A 20,037-nucleotide genomic window follows, 5' to 3' on the forward strand; every position below is an offset into this window, starting at 1 on the left:
TACCTCTTTACCTTCAAACCTGTTAGTTTCAGCATCTTCACAGAAATGCTTTTCTGAGCTGAGACCGTTCAAGCTATTTCATCCATACAACGAATCAGTGATGGTGTGCATGGTGTATAAAATGGAACAGATTTCTAAGAATTAAAAGAAGCACAACAGATCTTTAGCCATAATCAGCAGATTCTGGCTTGTATCGTGTCGCTGTCTGTAACCTGATGTAACGCTCTGTGTTTAGGGTCACTGAACAACGTTCTGTCCCAGAGGAATTGCTTTTCTCTCCCCCCGCCCCCCCCCACCCCCCAAAGACAACTGCAAAGAAGTTAGGAAAAATCTGTTGTATTGATAGGTTTATTTTCTTTTCCTCTCTCCTATAACCCCTATTCAATACAAAGGACGGAAGTCCTGGCACACTGTTGTTGCTGCATATGGAAGGGGGCAGGCAGGTATGTGGAACAATGCCCGTACAGAGAAAAAATCCTTGAGCAACCTAGCTTTTATCTCATGGGGCTCTTGTAGCAGCTTTATAGGAGCTCATGTTTATGTAGCAGTGTAGAGAGCTGTCAGGAGAAAGGGGGAAAATCAGGAAAACAATGTTTAGTTTATAAAGCATGCTTACCCCTTGGGTGAGGAACATCGGTACTGTACCAGGCTTTCAGGTGTACAAGATTTGTCTGTAGGGCTGTACATCCTTGGTTGTGTGTTAAAGATTAAGGCTTCAACACCCAGAACTGCCAGTCTCCCTGCATATAATCCATCAAGCATCGACTTGTGCCAGGGGTTTGGGTGATGCTGTTTCATGTTCAACACAGCCATTGGCTTCTTGGAGAATCCACCTTTTACTCATATCATGATTAAATCATACAGGGAGAACATGTGTTTCTCAAATCTCCCTGCAGCCTTTGGGTAAGACTGTTAAGTTTGACAAGGGGAGCTGAGGGTGCATGTAAAAGTGTGCAGCTCTGAGTTTGTTCTTTTGGGTGCTTTCATATTGCAAAGATCAATTATTTACTTCCTATCAGGTGAAAGCAGAAGATCAGTTGCATTAATTTTTGAATGCTTGCATAGAGTGTGTGTGTCAATTGACCTCACCTTGCTAAGGTCCTGTTTGCATCCTTGCCATACATCAGTGGCAGGGGAGCTGTGCTAGAAGTGCATGCAGCTTATAGAGCACTGTATATGGGTAAGCAGGAGACAGGGAAGAGGGAGAACTGACAGACTTATAGTTTGATGGGGCTGGGTGCTGGTTTGCTTTAGGCTGATCATTGGAATGGATTGATCACCCAAGGCAATGTTGAGTCTTCTGCAGTACTCCCTTTGCTCTTGGTTCAGCTCATCACTTATACATACGGCACAAAGCTTTAGAGTGATTTCTAGTGCTCTCCAGAAAGACAGTCAGTCCTTACAATGGCCAGTACTCCCTGTAAACAACAAGGCTGCAGAAATGCTGTGCTCACATGCTGGTGAGGTAAATATTTGGCAAAACATGGAGTGGGTGCATCTGCTCATCCTGGCAGCAGTGCTGCAGTGGCTGTTGCGCTATGTGGCTCTGCCCTGCTCCACTATGCTGGTCCTGCCCCCCTCCTGCCATGCTGCCTGCCACAGTCTCAAGTGCCTGCAGCTCCTCCCAGCTGGTTGCCTGTCTGTTTGGGGTTAGTTTACCAGGCCTATATGTTTTTTTTCTTTGTGTGATGTACCAAAGCACTGCGGTCATAAAGGAATTTCTACTGTCCAGTTGCAACATGTTGATGTTCTTACCATGTTAAAATTGCTCTTCTATCCCTCCCTTACCTCTCTTAAGACATAGAAGAGGATCCGTTCACCAATTTAGTATTTACCCATTGCCCTTTAGGTATGCTGAGCCTGATTGCAGGCATGTGCTGTAGTGGAGGTATCTCAAGTCATAGCTTTTGTTCAAAAACTCTTGCTTTTCACACAGGGCAGCTATCCACCCTGTGTCTACATGTTGTGCTTAGCTCACTGGTGGGCACGTGGCTGAGGGAACACCACCTGCACCCAGCTCCCTGCCAGTGTGCTCCCTAGGCACCACAGGGGTTCCTCAGATGCGTGTTTTGCTCTGTTATCTCTTTGCAAACGCAATGCCTGGTGGATATTACAGTGCTACCTAAAATGTTGCTTACTTACATTATTCTGTAAAAATGCTGGTAATAATCACCTAGCAGCAGGCAGCCGTTTCCTCTGTGTTCAGAGGAATCAATTGCCCGCCACTGTGCTGCTCTCCTCCACCTCTCAGGAACTGCCTTAGGTTCATTGCAGTGCTCTCTGTGCTACTGTGAATAAATGTAATGCTCTGATCACATCTCTCATTTGTGCATTGATTTTGAACTAATGATGTGTTTGTGTGTGCATACCTGGAGAAAAAAAAAAATGTTCTGTGCTGGAATGCCTCCTCCATTTTGGATTGTGTAGCTCAGGGCTGTCATCGCGGTACTACATGGAACACTGCTGCTGGGCTTCGGTTTTTATGAAGTCCTTGGAAAGATTTAATTAAAAATACCTTCTAGATTTCATCTTCTTTAGGAATGGCCTTTTACAGGTTCTACCCATGGGGTACTGTTTATCCGATTTAAAGCATTTAAACCCAGAATGTTGTTCTGCTGTATTTATTCTTTGGAAATCTATATGTTTTTTTCCTCCCTCCATCTTCCCCCCACCACCACCCCAAGCATTTTGCTGTTATGTGAAGCAGATGCAGGCCATATCCTGCTAATCTGCACAGCCATGAGAGATGGGATTGGAGTGATTTTAACTCTTTGGCACTTTGTCAAAAGCCTGCAGGTAACTTGGGTTCCCCACGTATGAACATTTTAGATACTCCTTATGGTTCTACTGTGATTCTTCCAAACATAGTGTTGTCGTTTATCTTATTCTGTGTTTAACAAAACATGTCTCTCTCCTTTGAGATTTTTTTCCACCTTTTTCACTGTAGTTGTCTGTGCAAGCTGTTCATTCAGCCCATATTGTGTGTTTACAGGGTTTGCTTTTGTGTTTAATATTGCCATATTCTCAGGTGTTGGCACAAGTGCAGCATGAAAACACACCTCTTGCACTGTCATTGCACTAGCATCAAGATTCCCACGTTTTTCAGTGTGAAAGCTGGCAGTTCAGTCAAGCCGATAACTGACCTATCTGTGTCCAAAGAACCCACAGTTTGGGACCCCTACCTCGGAATCTCCTTTGGTAGACTTGTTTACCTATGGCTCATTTCTCTATACATCTCCATGGGTTTGCAGTCTCCTCAGATTCAGTGAATCTCATTGCAATCACAATTGGTTTTTCTCACTGAAAACTGAGCAACAGCAAATATCTTACCTGATCGATTCTTTTCACCCACAAGGTACGACTGACCCTTTTTCCTCAGATCCCAGTCAATTCCTCCCTTTGACTTGTTTCTACTGTCAGTCTTACAGTTAAAATTCTAAAATTTATGCATCCAGGCTCTTGAGTCTTATCTTGCCCTATTCAAAGTGATCAGGCTTGCACCTCTCCAGTGCAGAACTCTTCTAAAGTCAGAAGTGTTTTCTTTGAATGAAATTCTGTCCTTTTCTTTCATACTTTAGACCTCACTCAGGCACCTGCTGTTCTGCTTGGTCTGTACCAGCCTGTTTCCATCTCTACCAGACTCTTCCCACTGTTGTCAAGCATGGAGAACCTCCACAGAGGCCAGGAAAGGAGCAAGATCTGCTCATGAGGGATGCAAGAAAGGAGCAGAGTTGAGGTATGGCCCCACTGAAACAGCGCGTGATGTGGCTCCCTGGCAGCCATGGTTTTCACTCTACAGTGAAACAACCAAAGCAGTTCCCGATATTTAATTTTGAACTCACGTGATTTTGAGTTATATCGAAGAAAAACATGCAGTGGCTTTTAATGATTGCAGTATAATTTCTTCCTGTTAGTTTTCATTTTCCAGTATGGTGCAAGCTTTATGTTGTTATTCATTTTATGTACTCTTTATCATATTTGTCAGTAAATCTCCAGCAGACAGAAAACAGTGGGGTGTGTTTGCAGTACTACAGCTACCAGGGCTTGGCAAAATAGCAGTGTAAAAATCATTTGCATTAGAGCTAATAAAGACAGCTGGAATGGACCCCAAAATATGTTCAATAAACCAATAAGACTGACTGCTGATTATACTCCTACTTCAGTAAAAGTAACTGGTTTTCATTCAATGTTTAGAGTACTGTAATTGTGCAGTGTAGTATTTTACCCGCAATTTAAATCTAATATAATGGTCAATGCCTGCCTTTAAATGCTGGCAGTTTGCTAACAATTTCCAGTCTCATGCCTCTTGCATTTTATTTCCTCTATATAAGGGCAGGGTAAATTTCTCACCACGTAGTTTACCATATGTAACTCCTGGTAAATGCTGACTGTTATCGTGACCATTATAGACATCGCTTTAGGGATTAAAGGTGTTTATTTTGTTGTCGTTTTTTGTTCCCCACTCCTCCCCCACTGCCCATGTTCCAGATTTTCCATAAATGTTCTGGAGTTGTTGTGAGATCATACTTGGGGAAAGGAATTACATGAATTAATCAGCTAATAGAGTTATTTAAAAATCTAGATGCTAAGATGATGCAGTAGATTGCCTCTCCATTTTCCTCTGTAAAGTTTGGCTTCTCTGCTCCATGGAAATGATTTATTTAAAACAGAAATGTCTGACCTTGAGACAATAATACCCTGCCAAACCTGCATGTCTTCAAAATGTGTGTTCACTCTGAAACATGCATATATTGGCATTGCATAAAAGAATGTGCCTGCTTTTCTTTTTGCTTTATGTAAGCCAGCAGTTTTTATAAAAAGCTTAACTGATAGACATTCTTAATGGTATTGATAAATAAATAACAACTCTTTCCTGCAATACTTGACAATAGAAGGATTCTGCCTGCGATTGTTATAGATAAAAATAACAAGCAGGATTTTCTTGTACCCTCTGCCATACATGAAACAACAAATCGGTCCATACCAAGTTCATTCAGCCATATTTTACATCTTCTAGAACTGGAATCGTGTAGCCTACAAAACAATTTATATTTTATCTGTACCATCTAATTAATTAAATGGCCCCGGAGTACCAGACTCACAAATCTCGTTAATAGCTGAATACTGAAATAAAGGCTGTTCACCCCTACTAGAATAATATTTGCATATCTCCACCTGCGATGGGTAATAAGTACCTGCCACAAATCAGAATTATGAATTTTGTACGCCTAACAAAACCGCAGGGGAAATTATACCTCAGACATTCCATAATAATTGCAGCTAAGCTGTTTAGTGCCATCCACTTATTCTGCCTGAAGTGTTTAAAGCAGCAACAGTTGTAAATGAATTCAGGCACACATTCAAGAGAAAATGTTTTAAAAAGTTTTTCTGTCTTGCCATATGTAATTATCTTTATAGAAATGTTCGGTTACAAGTTATAACATGCTCACATTTAAAATTGCAAATTAAAAAGTTCTTCTGATTAAAGTATGTTTTGTAAGAGAGGTTTTTTAAGCTTACTATGATAACATAGAAAGCTGCTAAGGCCGTGTTTATCATGTTGGTCTCCCAACATCAGTGATTTGGTGTACGAACAACCACAGCAAGGAGCCTGCTTTTAAAGTGCTTCTTTCCCCTGTAACGTTCAGTTCCTGGGAGAGAGTTAACTGCTAAAGGCTTGGACAGAAATACGCTGCGATGCAGATAGTCTTTCATAGGCCAGGGAATTGGGACGTTAAAGTAGGCAGCATAAGCTGCCTCTGGCTTGTTTATTTTCATGACAGGAAAGGAAACTGAATGTAGAGCAGAGTGAGCTCAGGAGGAAGAGCTGCAAGATGCTCATGGTTCAAGCAGTTGGCTGGAATTGAGGATGGAAGATAATACAGAAGCTAGCATTTAAATAGTGATTTGTGTTCAGTGGGGCCTCAAAGCTTCAGCTTTCTCATCCTTGTAAGGACAACTCTAGGGACTGGACCTGTCCTTTCCAGAAGCTTGTGGGCAATGCTTTTAGATCTACGGTTTAACTTTTAGGCTGCCCTGTGTGGTGGCATGAGCTGTACTTAATGATCCTTGTGGGTCCCCTCCAACTCCAGATATTCTGTGATTTCTTTTGGGATTCCAGGGTGCTCCACAGATGTGGTATGAATCCATCCTGCTGAGAATATGTGATAATTTCTGGTTTATCATGAAAAGATAAGAGGCTTCTTTGGCGTAAGTCAGAAGATAGAAGGGGGAGCAAAAAGAACAAATGTAGTTGTAGGCCATACTGGTTATGTTACTGAACTGCTGTCCCCTCAGTCTTTGACCTCAATAAAACTGCGTGTGGAAGGTGGCATTGGGATTTGCTGCTGTGTCGGGAGGTGCAAATTCGGACACTGGAAGCCTTCGGGACCAGTGTGTGGTGGTGCAGCCATGAGATAGGCAGACTTCTCTGAAACTGAAATGAAATGTCACGTATTGTTATTGAACAAAAGAGGGGCAAACTTAATATGTGGTGACTAGGAGAGTCTTGTTCGTGTGGGTGAGCTACAGTCAGTATCCTCACCATCTAGGTCTGCTGTTGGAGGAGCCAAGAGTGAGCAGGGCTTTTGAGACTGTGGCAGTGCATGGCTTGTGTTTCTGAATGGAAGACAGGGAAATATGGGATAGCGCCTGCCCCTGTGTGGTCTCTGGTCCCAACCTGTATCCCTGCAGGAGCTGTCTGGGGACAGGCATTCACAGGCCACGTTGGCTTTGTTAGTACATCTGGGGCAATTTGAAGGGCATTAGATGGCAAACTGGTAGGAGTCCAGCTGCCTCTTGTGATTTGAATGCATGAATTGTCATGTTTCTGATTTTAGAGGAGGCAACATACTGACAAACATAATGTGTCTTCGCCCTGGTTCTCACTGAACATTTTGTTGATTATAAATAGCTATGTTTCAAGCCTTTGCAACAGAGGAGAACAGAACCTAAGCTGTATCCTAAACCAGATGCACAGATTATTTGTGATCACTGGAATAATCCCAGGTTTCAAAGGTTATCCTCAGGACATTGGCAAATTGATTGTACAGACAACCAAACTCAGCTAAGGGCTTGGTTTAAGACATTTGTAAAACTGACCACTGTCCTCCTGCATGGCGAGGCTGCTGCCCCACTGTAATGTTTGCTAACCCCCACAGAAGACGAACAAGAGAGGTTAGAAGAGAACTGCTGCTGAGAGGTGGGGGTCAGTGCTGAGTGCTGCTGGGGACACACAGCTCCCTGGGCTGGAGGGCCTCTGAAATCCTAGCTGTGGTTCCTGTGCACATCCACATTTGTATGCCGCAAGCATAGCAGTCGTTTTGCCAGTGTTCTAGCAAAGGATTAAAAAATAATTAGGATTTATATATGTTCAAAAGGAAGGGGCACGGTGCAGTGAGTCACAAGGAGGTGATTAAGTCAGGATGTCTGACTCTTCTTAGACTGACAGTGGTTAGTCTGAGTGTTTAGAAAAATAGCTGATAGCATATACCATGGTGGGTAGCATAGCTTAGAACTGTATTTTATATTTTAGAGGACTAACAGACAAAGTCCCCATGGATTTTTTTTTTTTATATTACATAAAATGGCTATAGAAGTTGAACCATAATCTCTCACTAACTTACACATTAGCCCAGGGCAATAAAGATGTTTTTATTGGAGGCAGAATTCATGAAAAGTTGTATGGTTTTTATCTTCAAATATTGTACTGTGCTGAAGGCGTTTAAGTGTCCTGCTGGGATGCTCTGTCCTGGAAAGCTGTTACTTTCAGAAGGACAGAGAGGTCATTGGAAAAGCTGCCTGAACTGCTGCATCTTCCCATTTCCCCTTTGCTCCTTTCCCACTCTTAGCCTTTGCTGCAGAGACAAAGCCACAGTTTCAGGATGCCACCTACAGAGGCTGAAGTCCTTGCTCTGATGGATCCGAGAACCCATCCCAGCCAAAAGAGAGACCCTACTCTTCCCGCTTGCCTCCTTGGGCCTTGTCACATCCTCCTTGTTGTCTGCAGGCAGTGCTAGGAACTTGTTTCTCTCTTGCAAGGTCACAGCCCTCTGACCTTGTGCTGATTCTGAGATTGCCAGGCTGGTTCCCTGCCTGAAGCTGCCACTTCTGTCTTGGCTGGGAGCAATTAAAATGCTTGTCCTAACTCCTACCATCTTATCTTGATTTTTCACAACATCCTGTTCTCTAATCTTGACAATCACAGCAGTACCATCCATCCAGACTGCTGCAGCAACCATCCTCTCCCTAGCATCTCATGCCAGCCACTCTCTGTGGATGCATCCTTCCATTGCTATGTCCCCTGATATCGCCGATAGCATAGCCTGTTTGATGTTAGCCCGTTCTACTTTTCACCGACTGCTCGGTATCAGCCTACTACTGTCTCTTGGCATCTGCTGTCATTACACAACTCTTAGCTTTTTCTATCAAGCATCTCACGCCTTCCCCTCTGATTCTTTCCCTTTCCCTCATTGTGGTTGGCAGCGGTGCCTCATAAATATCCATAAGCCTGACTGCTAGCTGTGATTCAGCACTGCATGTTTGTCTCCATGGATTGTACACTTGGAAGATCATTTGCAGTTCAGGGGTCCTCTGTGCCCAGTGGCGGTCCCTGCTCCCCTGCAGGGACGCTCCCTCTCCGCTTCTGTATCTCACTTTTCTGTTTGGTTCTTGTAAAAGCTCAATTGTATGCAAAAGGAGAGAGAGCATCTCTCTAAAGCCAAAGGCTTTGGGAAGTGGCTAATGGCAACAGAAAATAGATTGAAAAAGAACTGTTTGTATGGTTTTCACTACAGAGGCTGCCCTTCTTGCACCGCTGTGTAAATGCTGCAGCGTATGGCATTAGCAACAGAGTTATATGAGTTTATTGCCTTTCCAGCTGTATCTGTATCAGCTTGCTGTTGTCTAGAAGGCAGATGAAAAGCTGGCACTAGTGGTTTCTTTCTATAAACTATTATGCAGAGGATAATCTCTGATTGATGAGGTCGTGCCCTGCTACCTTACAAAGAAACACGTATTTCTCCTAGATTTAAACCTAAGGCTGCACTTGACAATCAGCAGTTTCTCGCTGATTATGACTGGCAGGGATTTGTATTATGTTTATTTCTTTTTTTGTTTTATTTCCTTCATTTATCTAAATCTACCAAATATTTCTATTTAATCTTTCAATCTATACAAAGTACAGATTTCATCGCATACTATGCTTCAGAGTCCATGATAAAAAGAAAATTTTCCCTTTACCTTGCAATTTCCATTCATATTGTAATTTTTTTTTTGTTCAAGCTTAAGCAGTCCACATTTCATTAAAAAAACCCCACACTATTCATACTTCTTTCATCCCTATAAGATGGTAAAAGCAATGTTGCTTTGATGAAATTTGGCAGGTAAGAGAATCGAGTTGAATCATCTCAAACCCCTGGAGTTTTGGGCCTCCAGCTGTTATAGTAGAACAGCTATGAGTATTCAAAAATTGGTCCTTTGTTTGCACTGAATTTCCAAGCCATCTGTAGCGCACAAAAGCCACAGCTCTCTTTATAGTTCAGAATGAATATTTAAAAGTTCAGTTTTAGATTTTATTTGTAGCACTTCAGATCTATCTATCCCATCTGTCTCGTGTCTCAGCGCTGTGGTATTAAGCTGTACCTGGTGAAGTTAGAACTTGGTTTTAGAATTTAAGGTAAATGCTCATTCCTTTATAATCTGTGATATAGAGTATCCATGTGCATAATCAGGGTCTGCACAGAGGACTGATAACGTGGTTTTATTTATTCACGTGCTGCAAATTACTATTATAATATTAACAAGCTGCTGCAGATAGCAGTTGCTCAGTCTGAATCTTGCTGTAGGCAACTGCAGGGTGGGCTCTACGTCCTGGTACCGAATGTCTGCCTGCACAGGTGGCTGGGTGGTGGTGGGTGCCCCAGGAAGGGGACGTGAGGAATGTCACAGCGAGTGGGGCCTTGTGTGTGGAGGTGGGGGAGCTGCTCCTTTCAGACAGAGCGTGTATGCATGCTCGTGTAGATGTGCCTGCCTATTTCATGGAAAATTTAGCTAGTAGCAACAGAGCTTCCTTAAATCACAGGAAAATATCTCCTTATGGTAATTCATTCTGTAGATTAGCATCACCTGCTTGAATGATGATACTAATGCAATGGTGTAGGAATCTGGGATTAAATGAAGGTTAATCTATGAATATCCTGAACCATGTCTCTGGATTTAACTGGAGAGCTGGAGCTTGTAAAGCTAACAGTTTGCATTCTTAAAACAATATTATGTAGCTTTTTCTCATCAGTTGAAATTAGAAGGGTAAGAATTACTCAAGTTATTGTATTGTTACTACTTAATGTCTGAAAAACAGTCAGTTTACAATGCAAGCAGCTCCGTCTTAATACCAGTATAAAGCACATTCTTGCAGTTATTTATTTAGGTCCTTACAGCATGTTGTGTGTTTGTCTGGTAGGCATACTTCAGCCTCACTCACCCTTCAGGAGGCCAAACTCTTGCTTTCTCAATGACAAACCACTTATTTTAACTAATTTTTGAATTAATCCGTGCAGGTTTGTATCATTTTAAAAAGCAAGCTGTGTCATTGGAAAAGTAATACATTTTGCCAAATTGATTAAACCACTGATTAAGCAACTTGTTTTTTTCTACTACTGCACCTGGGGCTGGCTGCTTTGGCAGTAGTAAATTCTAGATTAGGAGAAAATCCCACAAAAACTTGATCCTCAGGGCTGTTTGCTCATGGGGAGAAGGGAAGTTTACTTAGTGAAAGTCAGACTTACCTTCTGGGTTTGCATCTCCTTACACCTTCTCACTTTGAGAGCTTTTTTTTTTTTTTTTTTTTGTCTTTCCTGTACTTCAGAATAGTGTGATTCTTATTTCCACAGACCTCTGTCACATACTGCTAGCAGTCCCTGAAGAATTAACTGTCATGAACTCAATGAGTCCGTGCTCTGTCCATGCAACTGTTCCCATAGTTTCAAACAAGCAGTCTTAACGTGAGTGCAAAAATTTGACTCCAAATTTTGTTTTTATTATTTTTATTCATTATTTGAGGAATTTTTGTGTGTTACCACTTGATGATAGACAGAAAAACACAGACAAATAAAATCATTTAATGTTCCAGTAGTGCTTCTTGCTACATCTCATTTGGCTGCAGGTATATCACATGGATGAGAAGAGAATGCACAGCATGTGTAAGTCCTGAGCGGGGCTGGAAAGGAGGCTATCTTAGAGGTGAGGATGGAAATGTCTTCATAAATATGTTTCTTGGTGGTAAAATCCTTCTTGTAAATGGGCATCTGTTCTGTGAAAGCTCCACATCATTGTGTTTTCATATGGAGACTGGGAGTGAACTTTGGGATTCAGATAGTAAAATGCAAGCTAGAAAATGTTTGGAGATAGGTGAAAAAGAATAATTGAGCTGTTCCTTTTGGAAATTAGTGGGGCAAATGAAAAGATTCAAGAAGTAAGGGACTGAAAGCTCTTCCAGCCTATGGTCTGCTACTGGTCTTCCAGTCTATGGTTTGCTACAGACAATCTGTGGAGTGTTGTGTCTGTTAACATAGGGCTAGCCATGGTTAAATGAGTGCCAGAGCACTACGTAGTTGCAAAATGCTTCAGTCAGGGAAATAGTCAAAAGAAAGAAAAATCTCTCTAATTTCCCCATAATGAAATCTCTAGGTGGAAAACATAAGTGAGTCTCAAACCAAAGTCTTATGAAGCGGACATGCATACGAAACTGATGGCAACAAAAACAAAGTCTCTCTGCGGAGCTCCGTACCCTTCAGTTTCCATTCGCCCTTCCTTGCCCTCTTGCAAAGGCGTGAGCTCCTGGCAAGCAGCCAGGGCTCCGGCAGCATCTGGCAGCCTTTGGTCTGACTAATAATTTTCTGAAGTCTCTGGGGGTCTCTGGAGTTTCAGGGAAAAACAATATATATATATAGATATATTTCATTTATTCTTTTATAAAACTTTTGTTCCTTGGAGATGCACGACTTCATTCACTGTAAATCTTTGTTTTGTATAATACGTGCAGTCTTTTCACTTAGTGTATAAAATGCTGCATACTTCCTGTGCTGTGCCTGTCTTTACCCTCAGCTGTGAAACTCCATCCACACCACCGGGTAGGGAGGGTGGAACTGCTGCTCTGTTGGGTTGCAGCCTGCTCATTTGTGCAGCAGTCCAGGGCTGTTCACTTTTTGCTCTCGTTCTGCAGTGCATTTAAATACCAAGATGGGTTTGTTTCTAGTCCAAGATTTCTAAAAATGAGATCCTAAAATTAGATGCATTCAAAAATACTGAATGCACAGCATTTCTGACTGGCCTCAAAAAAGCTGTCCAACAGCTTAAATTTCTTAAGAAAATGGTTATTTTTTTGTCATCTCAAGCACTGATGTAAGGACCTAGTTTCAGACATCCAACTTTCGGATCTGGACCTGCACTCCTACAGGTACACAGCAGGACACTGTGCTGCGGTCTATCTAAGCAGAAAGTTGATGGAATAGGGCTTTTTCTCATTCAGGTGCATGTGTGCTCCCCATCTCCTCCTGCACACACTGGGAACAAGCAGACAATACCAGTATTGTGTATCAGGTTCCTGCTGGCTGATGGTATAATCCAGCTGCTTCAGTGTAAATCAAAAAAGATTCTGGAAATGCACAGGTTTCAAATGCTGACAGAACAAGCATTTAAAAATGTGATAACTGCAAGTTTCTGAGAGAACATCTAATCTGAATGTGCCGTTCAACATGGCCATGTCATTTGGCGTTGCTGTGGTGCTAAAATGAGTCTTTCTCATGCAGATCAAAACTAGGTATTCCATGGAAGCCGTGTAAGCTTTCCCCGGGGCTGGTGATAAGAAAGCAGCACTGCAGCAAACCTGGTGCTTGCTGTTGGAGCAAAACTGAAGTAAAACAATTATGGCCATTTTTTACCAAATGCAACCCAAAACCTCACCGGGGTTTCTGCTCATCCTGATGTCTTCAGCACTGCAGTGCTGCAGCCAGGGCTATGTATGGAAGGCAGACCGTGCCCTGGCCTGGGGCTATGCACAGTCTCTGTGGAGGAGTGAACACCAGCTGGAGTGACCTGGTCCCCTGGAAGAGAAGATCCAGCTGGATGGCAGGTACAGAGGAGTACTGAGCTCAAATGCTGCCTTTTCAGAGTTTTGTTAGGACAACATGCACTGACCCCATGCCTCTGATTGCACAAACCTGAAAAAGCAAAAACAGCAAGTGCAGGGACAAATCCCCTTGCTTCAGGTTATTAGTGCATTTATTTATTTTACTTTTTCCTTTTAGCTATTAGGATTTGTGGATGGGGAGGACAGGTCAGATGACAGCCTCAGCTCTACCACTGCTCAGTGCCACCAACCTGCTGGTGGTTTGGTGATGGGAAATTTCCAAGGTAATCTCAATGTGAGGAGAACAGGAAGTATGAGAACAGAGGTATGTCTGAAGTCCCAGTATTAAGATGCTTAGTAACTAATAGCTTGAGATGCAATCCATGTGTTACCATTTTTATTTGCACTCACCTTATCCTTTTTATAGTACAAACAGTGCTTGATGCCCCGTAGCCACAGTTTAAATGAATATTCATCTAAATTTTAAAAAAGAATAAATTATAGGCAATGGGGAGTTATTTGTCTGTGGTTACCATTACCAGCAGAAACAAGAATGTCTACCTCACACCTGGTATGTGGATTTCATAGGCTAGAAATTGGAGAGAAGTATATTCAAGTATTTATTTGTTGTGTAAACCCATAGATATTTTAATCTGTGTATTAGCCAAACTTCCTGGATTCAGTTAGGCTCCATGTATGCACTTATAAGTCCATAAACTAGTAAGATATCATTAAAACATTCATTTACATAGTCACTGTCTACTTTAGCTAGACTTTCAACATTACTAATTCAGGTATTTCTGAATTTGCATGCAGCACCTCAGCTACATGGCTTTAATGCTGTTCTCTGTTTTGTTCTGCTGTCAGGTATTCAGCTCCAGTAGAGGAATTTCTATATTACAGCTCTGAATACAGTCTGCTTTGTATGCTCATGAACTAGCTCTAGGACTTGAAAAAAAGCTGTCATATATTCTGCATTGGTTAATTTTTCATTTCTCTGGCACCTTGGTGAAAAGTAGTCAACACAGTTAACAATATATGTTGTGCAACAATAAATATTTTATTGGATATATAATCTACACAATTTACAAGTTTGATTTTTCTCTAGGAGTCTGAATAAATCTATAATTTTGAATATTTGGTGAAAACTCATTTTTTACTGTATATTACTCTATAATCACTATGAAACATGTGATTGACTTTTTAATAGGAGCTATAGACATTGCTTTCACATTTTTTTCTAACATTGCTATATTCTAATAAAGCTATTTTATGGAAAGGTTGTGCTGAGCAAGAAATATGGAGGTTTCATCCAGTGATCAGTGTGTAATTCATATGCTAGTAAATTTTAGTGTATTTCTTACACAAGATAACTTGAAGTTCTTTTGTTAAATATTTCTCTCAACACATTTATCTGTATAATCTATATATGAATTTGATATACAGTTGTTCTGTTGTATTTTCTATTTTATTCTGTTGGAATTAATACATTTATTTACTTGTGTCTAGTTTGTAGCTATTAGTCTTGCTTTAAGCCCATTGTAATGATGGAACAAATTTTGTTATCTCTTACTCCATTATTTTCACTCTACACTTCCAGGTTTGTTTTCGCTCATTGTTTCATATATAGGAAAGTATGGCTGGAGATTGTTTGCTTTCTTTATATATCAATATATTAGGCTTTTACCTAGAAACTGTACTTGATCTGGGAGACAAAAAGATAAATGACTCTGTACTGAAGGTATTGAACTCCTATCGCTATATTGTGATACATTTATTCTTCTTTAATGTATTTATCCTCACTGTGTGCCTGTGAGATAGGGCAGCTAAGTCATACTTATCTCAAAGATGTGGGATTAAGCCACAAAAACCCTAAGCGACTTGACTAAGGCTGCTCAGGATGCTGTAGCAGAATAGTGAATGATCATAGCTCTGAGTAGTGATGTTAAGTGTGGGATCATTCATCTTTTGTTCGATGGCTTCAGCTCTTTCTCAGAAGCCTTGCTTTCTTTTTGATTAAATAAAATTCCATTTGAAATAAAGCAGCAGTTGTGAAAAAAAGTATCATAGCCTGCAAGCCAGCAGGGAAGTTTTAAATACAGCGTTACTTGTTGTGTAATTTCTCATTGTTTTTTCCCTGATGGTTTTACCATTTTCAAACGATTGACCAAGTCTTTTGATGGTGCATTAGCTCCTATTTGTACATAAACAAGATTATGAATAGATGAAGTGGCAGCTGATGATTGTAGTTGGGTTTCAAACATGTAGAGAGCAAAATATCCTTGTGTCTTCCAAAGATGAGCTAAAAAGAAGATGGACAGTGCATATCAGAGAAAAGCCTAACAGAGTTGGCAGTATTTGGGCTGTTTCAGTGTGGAAATGAAAGCTCAGGTGCTCAAACAGTTTGAAATTAGACTGTTGAATGTTTGCAGAAAATGATCTGCGATTAAAGCAGCTGTGTGCAGATTCTAACGTTTGTTTCTGTGAAAGAAACTCACTTGTATCTGGTAATGAATGCATTTGTTCCAAAACTGGTGACCTAAATACCAATGCATGTTTGAAAAATTGTATTAGCTCATGGTTTAGAATTGCCACATATCTCAGGAGCTATCGGGTGTTTCTCCAGATGAAGATGAATGTATCTGCTGTTGATAAAACAGTTCTTGTAAAGGAGAATTTTAATACTGCTTCTTTTAAATGTCATCCGCCTTCCCAATATCTTTCGTTTCCGGCTTATCTGCTCTCAAAAACTCAGGATGGAGTAACCTTACTGAACACAAACAGTTCTTGAAGTTTCATTAACCTCCTCTTGCCTCTTTGTGTGCGCTTAGTGACGAGGAGATCTTTACAACCACTTTAAAAGTGATTATTGTTCTGACAGTAATCTCTGCGAGGCTTGCTGTCTCGCTGTTGAACTGAATGGGCTGAGCACAAGACATTATCTTGTGTTTTAGCTAGGAACAGTAAGACAGAGATAAAGGAATTCAATCATCTTGCTATGCTAAATAGTACAATTTCTTTCATTTTTAGACCCATGGATCTTCATGTAAAACTACTTCTGTGATTTCTTTCTCTTTTGCTACTGCCTTTTTTTCAGTCCCATCTTCCTTTTCCTCTTCTTTCTTTCCCTTGTTTAAATATATGGCTGTCAGCAAGCTGCCCCTTGCTTATCATCTGTAAGCCCACCTTTCAGAAAGATCTACCTTTTTGCCGTGTCTGAAGTCAGTAGGAGTTAGCCTTGTCATCCTTTATGAGAGCTCCATCATTGACTGTAACCCCATGGTTGACTGCTGTGTTATGCAGAACGAGGCAGGCTGCAAGGATGTCAGATGCGGTATCGAGTCTGTGCTTTGACAATTGGAAAAGACACCGAGAATGAGATTTCACAATCCCAGAAGACCTTCGAGTGATCAATGAATTCTGAGTAAGTGAACTAGTAAGTGAACTTCTGCTTGTATAAGGGCAAAATCAAATTAGATCCATCAGCTGTTTCTGTCCTGGATAGCCACTGTCACCTAGAAATTATACAATAAAGAAGTAACTAAATCTGATGCATGAGACAGAGGATCAATGCTTTGTTAGAATAAATGCAATGTAGCAGTAAATCAACCACCTAAAACACAAAACATACTGTAAAAACATCACCAATAAAGAAACATTTTCTATTTTCAAAATTTGTGAATATTAGTACTCAGCAGACTGTTTGGGGAATAAATTCTGTTCAAAGTTCACTTAGTAAACTACTAATGTTCCCAGTCTGAGCTTTGATGCGCTAATATGATACAGGCTCATCACATTACAAGGCAGCGTTCTGATGTGAAAATGCTTGTCAAGTTATTAATAATTGACAGAGCACATGATGTTATTCACTACAGGAGCCTATTAACTGAGCATTGGCAGCAGAATACAGTTGCAGGGAATGGCCTATTCTTAAACATAAATGAAAAGTCATCAACTCGCCCATGTAGTTTCCGTTCAGCTCCTGAGGCAGTGTCCCCCTGATATAGTGGGAGCAGATTGTTGCACTTGGTCTGGAAAATGCGAACTCAAAGTCTCAAGTCAGATCTTGGGGGACCTCCACTGTACCAGTTTGATAGAGGGGGGAATTATTGCAGTTAGGACTCAAGTGAGACCCCTAACAATAACTGCCTTTTATTAACTTGTGTTGAGTTATTGCAGAGAATACCCATCAAGAACAAAATCTGTACACCAATGTTCACCAATGTAGTGCTTGCTTCTCTGTCTGCCTGGTACCAATGACAACAGTCACAAGAGAGTCAGCTGAGTAGGATCTGCTGGTGGCTGTGGTTTGAGAAAGTTCTGGTTCGCCATTCAGATCTGAATTATCACTTTCCCCCATATCCTAAGTTATTATATAGAGAGGCAAGAACGAGGCAATTCTTTTTTTCTAAGAAAAGAAATGATATTCACAACTTGAAGCTCTTTGGTCTTTAATTGGTTCACAATCAATCTGCAATTGTTCCTGGATCTCCAGGGACATGAAAGTCTAAAATATCCTGGTTTATCATTAAAATTAACAGATTTATAGAGCTAGTATTTTGTAATCAGTACAGCCTGTTCTCCCAAGTGGCGGGCAATATTGATGACATGTCTGCAGAAAGGGGGTTAGACATACAAAACTGCTGTATTGTAGCAACAGTATCGATATCAGTGAAATGGAGCATTCTGTGGTAGTAGGGACCTTGGGAAGGGATGTGTTCTTTTTGTTGTCTTTGTGTGTGCGTTCCTCCTTCAGGTTAATCTTATTTAAAAATGATTAACTTTATGTCAACTAACTGGCGAGATGAATTTCTTTCTAATAATAAAACAAGAGACTTGTAGATAGTAGTGAGTTGCAGCATCTATGGCATCTCATTATGGTGTGGCAAAAGGTCCCTTGATGCTATGGTATATTCAGACCAAACATGTTCTTCTTCAGTTCTGCTCTTAATTAGCAACAGAAAGATGAACAATTTTGCTGTCATTGCAACACAATAGCAATCTGGGCAAGGCAAAGCCCAGTGAGCCTTGCTTTAAATCCTGTAGCACTAAATGCTCAAGCAAACAAATGCCCCCCCCCCCCCCCCCCCCAGCACCGTTTATTTTGATTTATTAACTTTAGTTGAATGATTGGCTGTCAAAGTCTGTCAGTGCCATGCAATGAAAATAAAATCAGTGGCAATGCCCTATGTGTGAAGCCACTCAGGGTATGTAGCCTTAGACATTAACACAGGAGCTCCAATCCTAGCTTTCTCCCCACCCCCATTCATTAGCTTTCTAAATCCTCCTGTCTTTGTGGAATCACTGCAGCAAGTTGAAAATGATATATGTAATGAAAAACCCTGTCTGCCTAGTGCAGAGGAGGGGTGGAGAAAAAGCCTGTGCTTGGCAGTCACCGCTGTGCTGATTCCAGCAACGATTAGTACAGACTTTGTTAGGAAAGCTCACCAAGAGAAGAAATACTAAGGCACAAAAGGGAACCTCGTGGTTTCCAGAGATTTTGTGTTTGCCTGCCTGGTTTTATTTTCTCTTTCAGTGCTATGACCAAATGCACTCAGGGTGGGAAAGAAACACAGATGTTTTTGATGTTTTGTCCTAGTTTGGGGCTATTTTCAGTATTATGATGCAAATACACCATTGTCTTTTCAGTGTGGGTACCTGAAGAGCAGAAAACTGTGCAGGTTCTGATTCAATTGCAGGCTGAAGCAGCAGCACAGCTTTCTGTTTTAATGCAGTTCGACTTGGAAAATGAAGTGTGTGGGACAATACCAAAGGATAAATATTTCTCAGATTTTGTGAACTGTGTGCAAACAGCAGTAATTTAAAGAAATGTTTTATACTCTTCTGCATAATACACAAGATTTGATTTTTCAGAAGGACTGGATTTCAGAGCACCAAGTCAATGAGAACGTGAGCATTCAGCACCTCTGAATGCCAAGCTATAATTGTACTTGATAAGCCAGCGTAAGGGATGTGGATGATTTAAAACTCTTGTGTACAACAGAGGGCTCAAGCAGATTCTGCCTCGCTGTGTGAAACAAAATCTGTCTCATAACAATACAGCGGGGGCTATTTTCTTGGTAGGAATGTAAATTTAGTTCAGATACAGCACAAACTAAGACGTCGGTAATACAGCTTTAGAGTTTTAAGCTCTATGGTCATTTGGTTTCAGTGAATATAGCTATATATACAAGATGAGGTTTGAACACATCAGGTTTAATGTATTTGCATTCACTCATACTCCATTAAACTGTTCCTTTGGGTTTCCGGGCCTGATTTTGTCCATTTCTAAAGATCTTTTGAGTCATTGGACAAAGACAGATGCTATTATTGAGTGCTGGATGTTATGATCAGATTGTGTTGTTGAAAATGATTTTTAATTGAATTCATATTTGTCCCATTTAATGGCATACGATAAAATTGTTTATATCCTGGTATACCTAGTGGTACAAATGGAGATAAAAACTTGCATAATGCCCAACATGCTGGAAACTTGTATTATGAAAAAATCCTTGACCCAAAGTGTTATGCAGTTTCAACTGATGTGACATGAGAAAGTCAGGAGGAAGGATAATGGAAAGCATGGAGAAATGAAATGAATTGCCTAAGTTCTGGCTGTTGGTTTCCAGTTTGTAATCCAGTCCCTGAGCCCTGAATCACACTGCTTACCGAAGGCCAATTTGTGCAGGAATGAGCTCCTACTGGGAAGCAACAGGCTAGTACATGCCTATTGACTTCTCTGCCAAATCTTCCCTGTCTTGGCTTTGTAGTGTGCTTTACCACTCAGCACAGTGTCCAGAAACGTTCACAGCCCAACTCAGAGGTGGCAATAACCTAGGAAAAAGCCACAGCAGACCCATTTCTTCATGTGTTCTGGATACGTACATGCAAGCTAGCTGGGAGGGCAGAAT

General features: G+C 41.0%; 1 long non-coding RNA gene across 2 annotated transcripts in view; it reads left to right on the forward strand.

The window, feature by feature from the left end:
• LOC140255542 (uncharacterized) overlaps positions 1-20,037 on the forward strand; it is a 38,264-nt gene that overhangs the window by 13,480 nt on the left and 4,747 nt on the right. For both annotated transcript variants that reach the window (XR_011904496.1, XR_011904495.1), the window contains exons 3-6: positions 3,579-3,736; positions 10,890-11,000; positions 11,162-11,238; positions 13,305-13,451. This is a non-coding gene — a long non-coding RNA (uncharacterized lncRNA). The remainder of the gene's footprint in view (positions 1-3,578; positions 3,737-10,889; positions 11,001-11,161; positions 11,239-13,304; positions 13,452-20,037) is intronic.

The sequence above is a fragment of the Excalfactoria chinensis genome, chromosome 8, assembly GCF_039878825.1.
Source record: "Excalfactoria chinensis isolate bCotChi1 chromosome 8, bCotChi1.hap2, whole genome shotgun sequence".
NCBI classification, from domain to species: Eukaryota; Metazoa; Chordata; class Aves; order Galliformes; family Phasianidae; genus Excalfactoria; species Excalfactoria chinensis.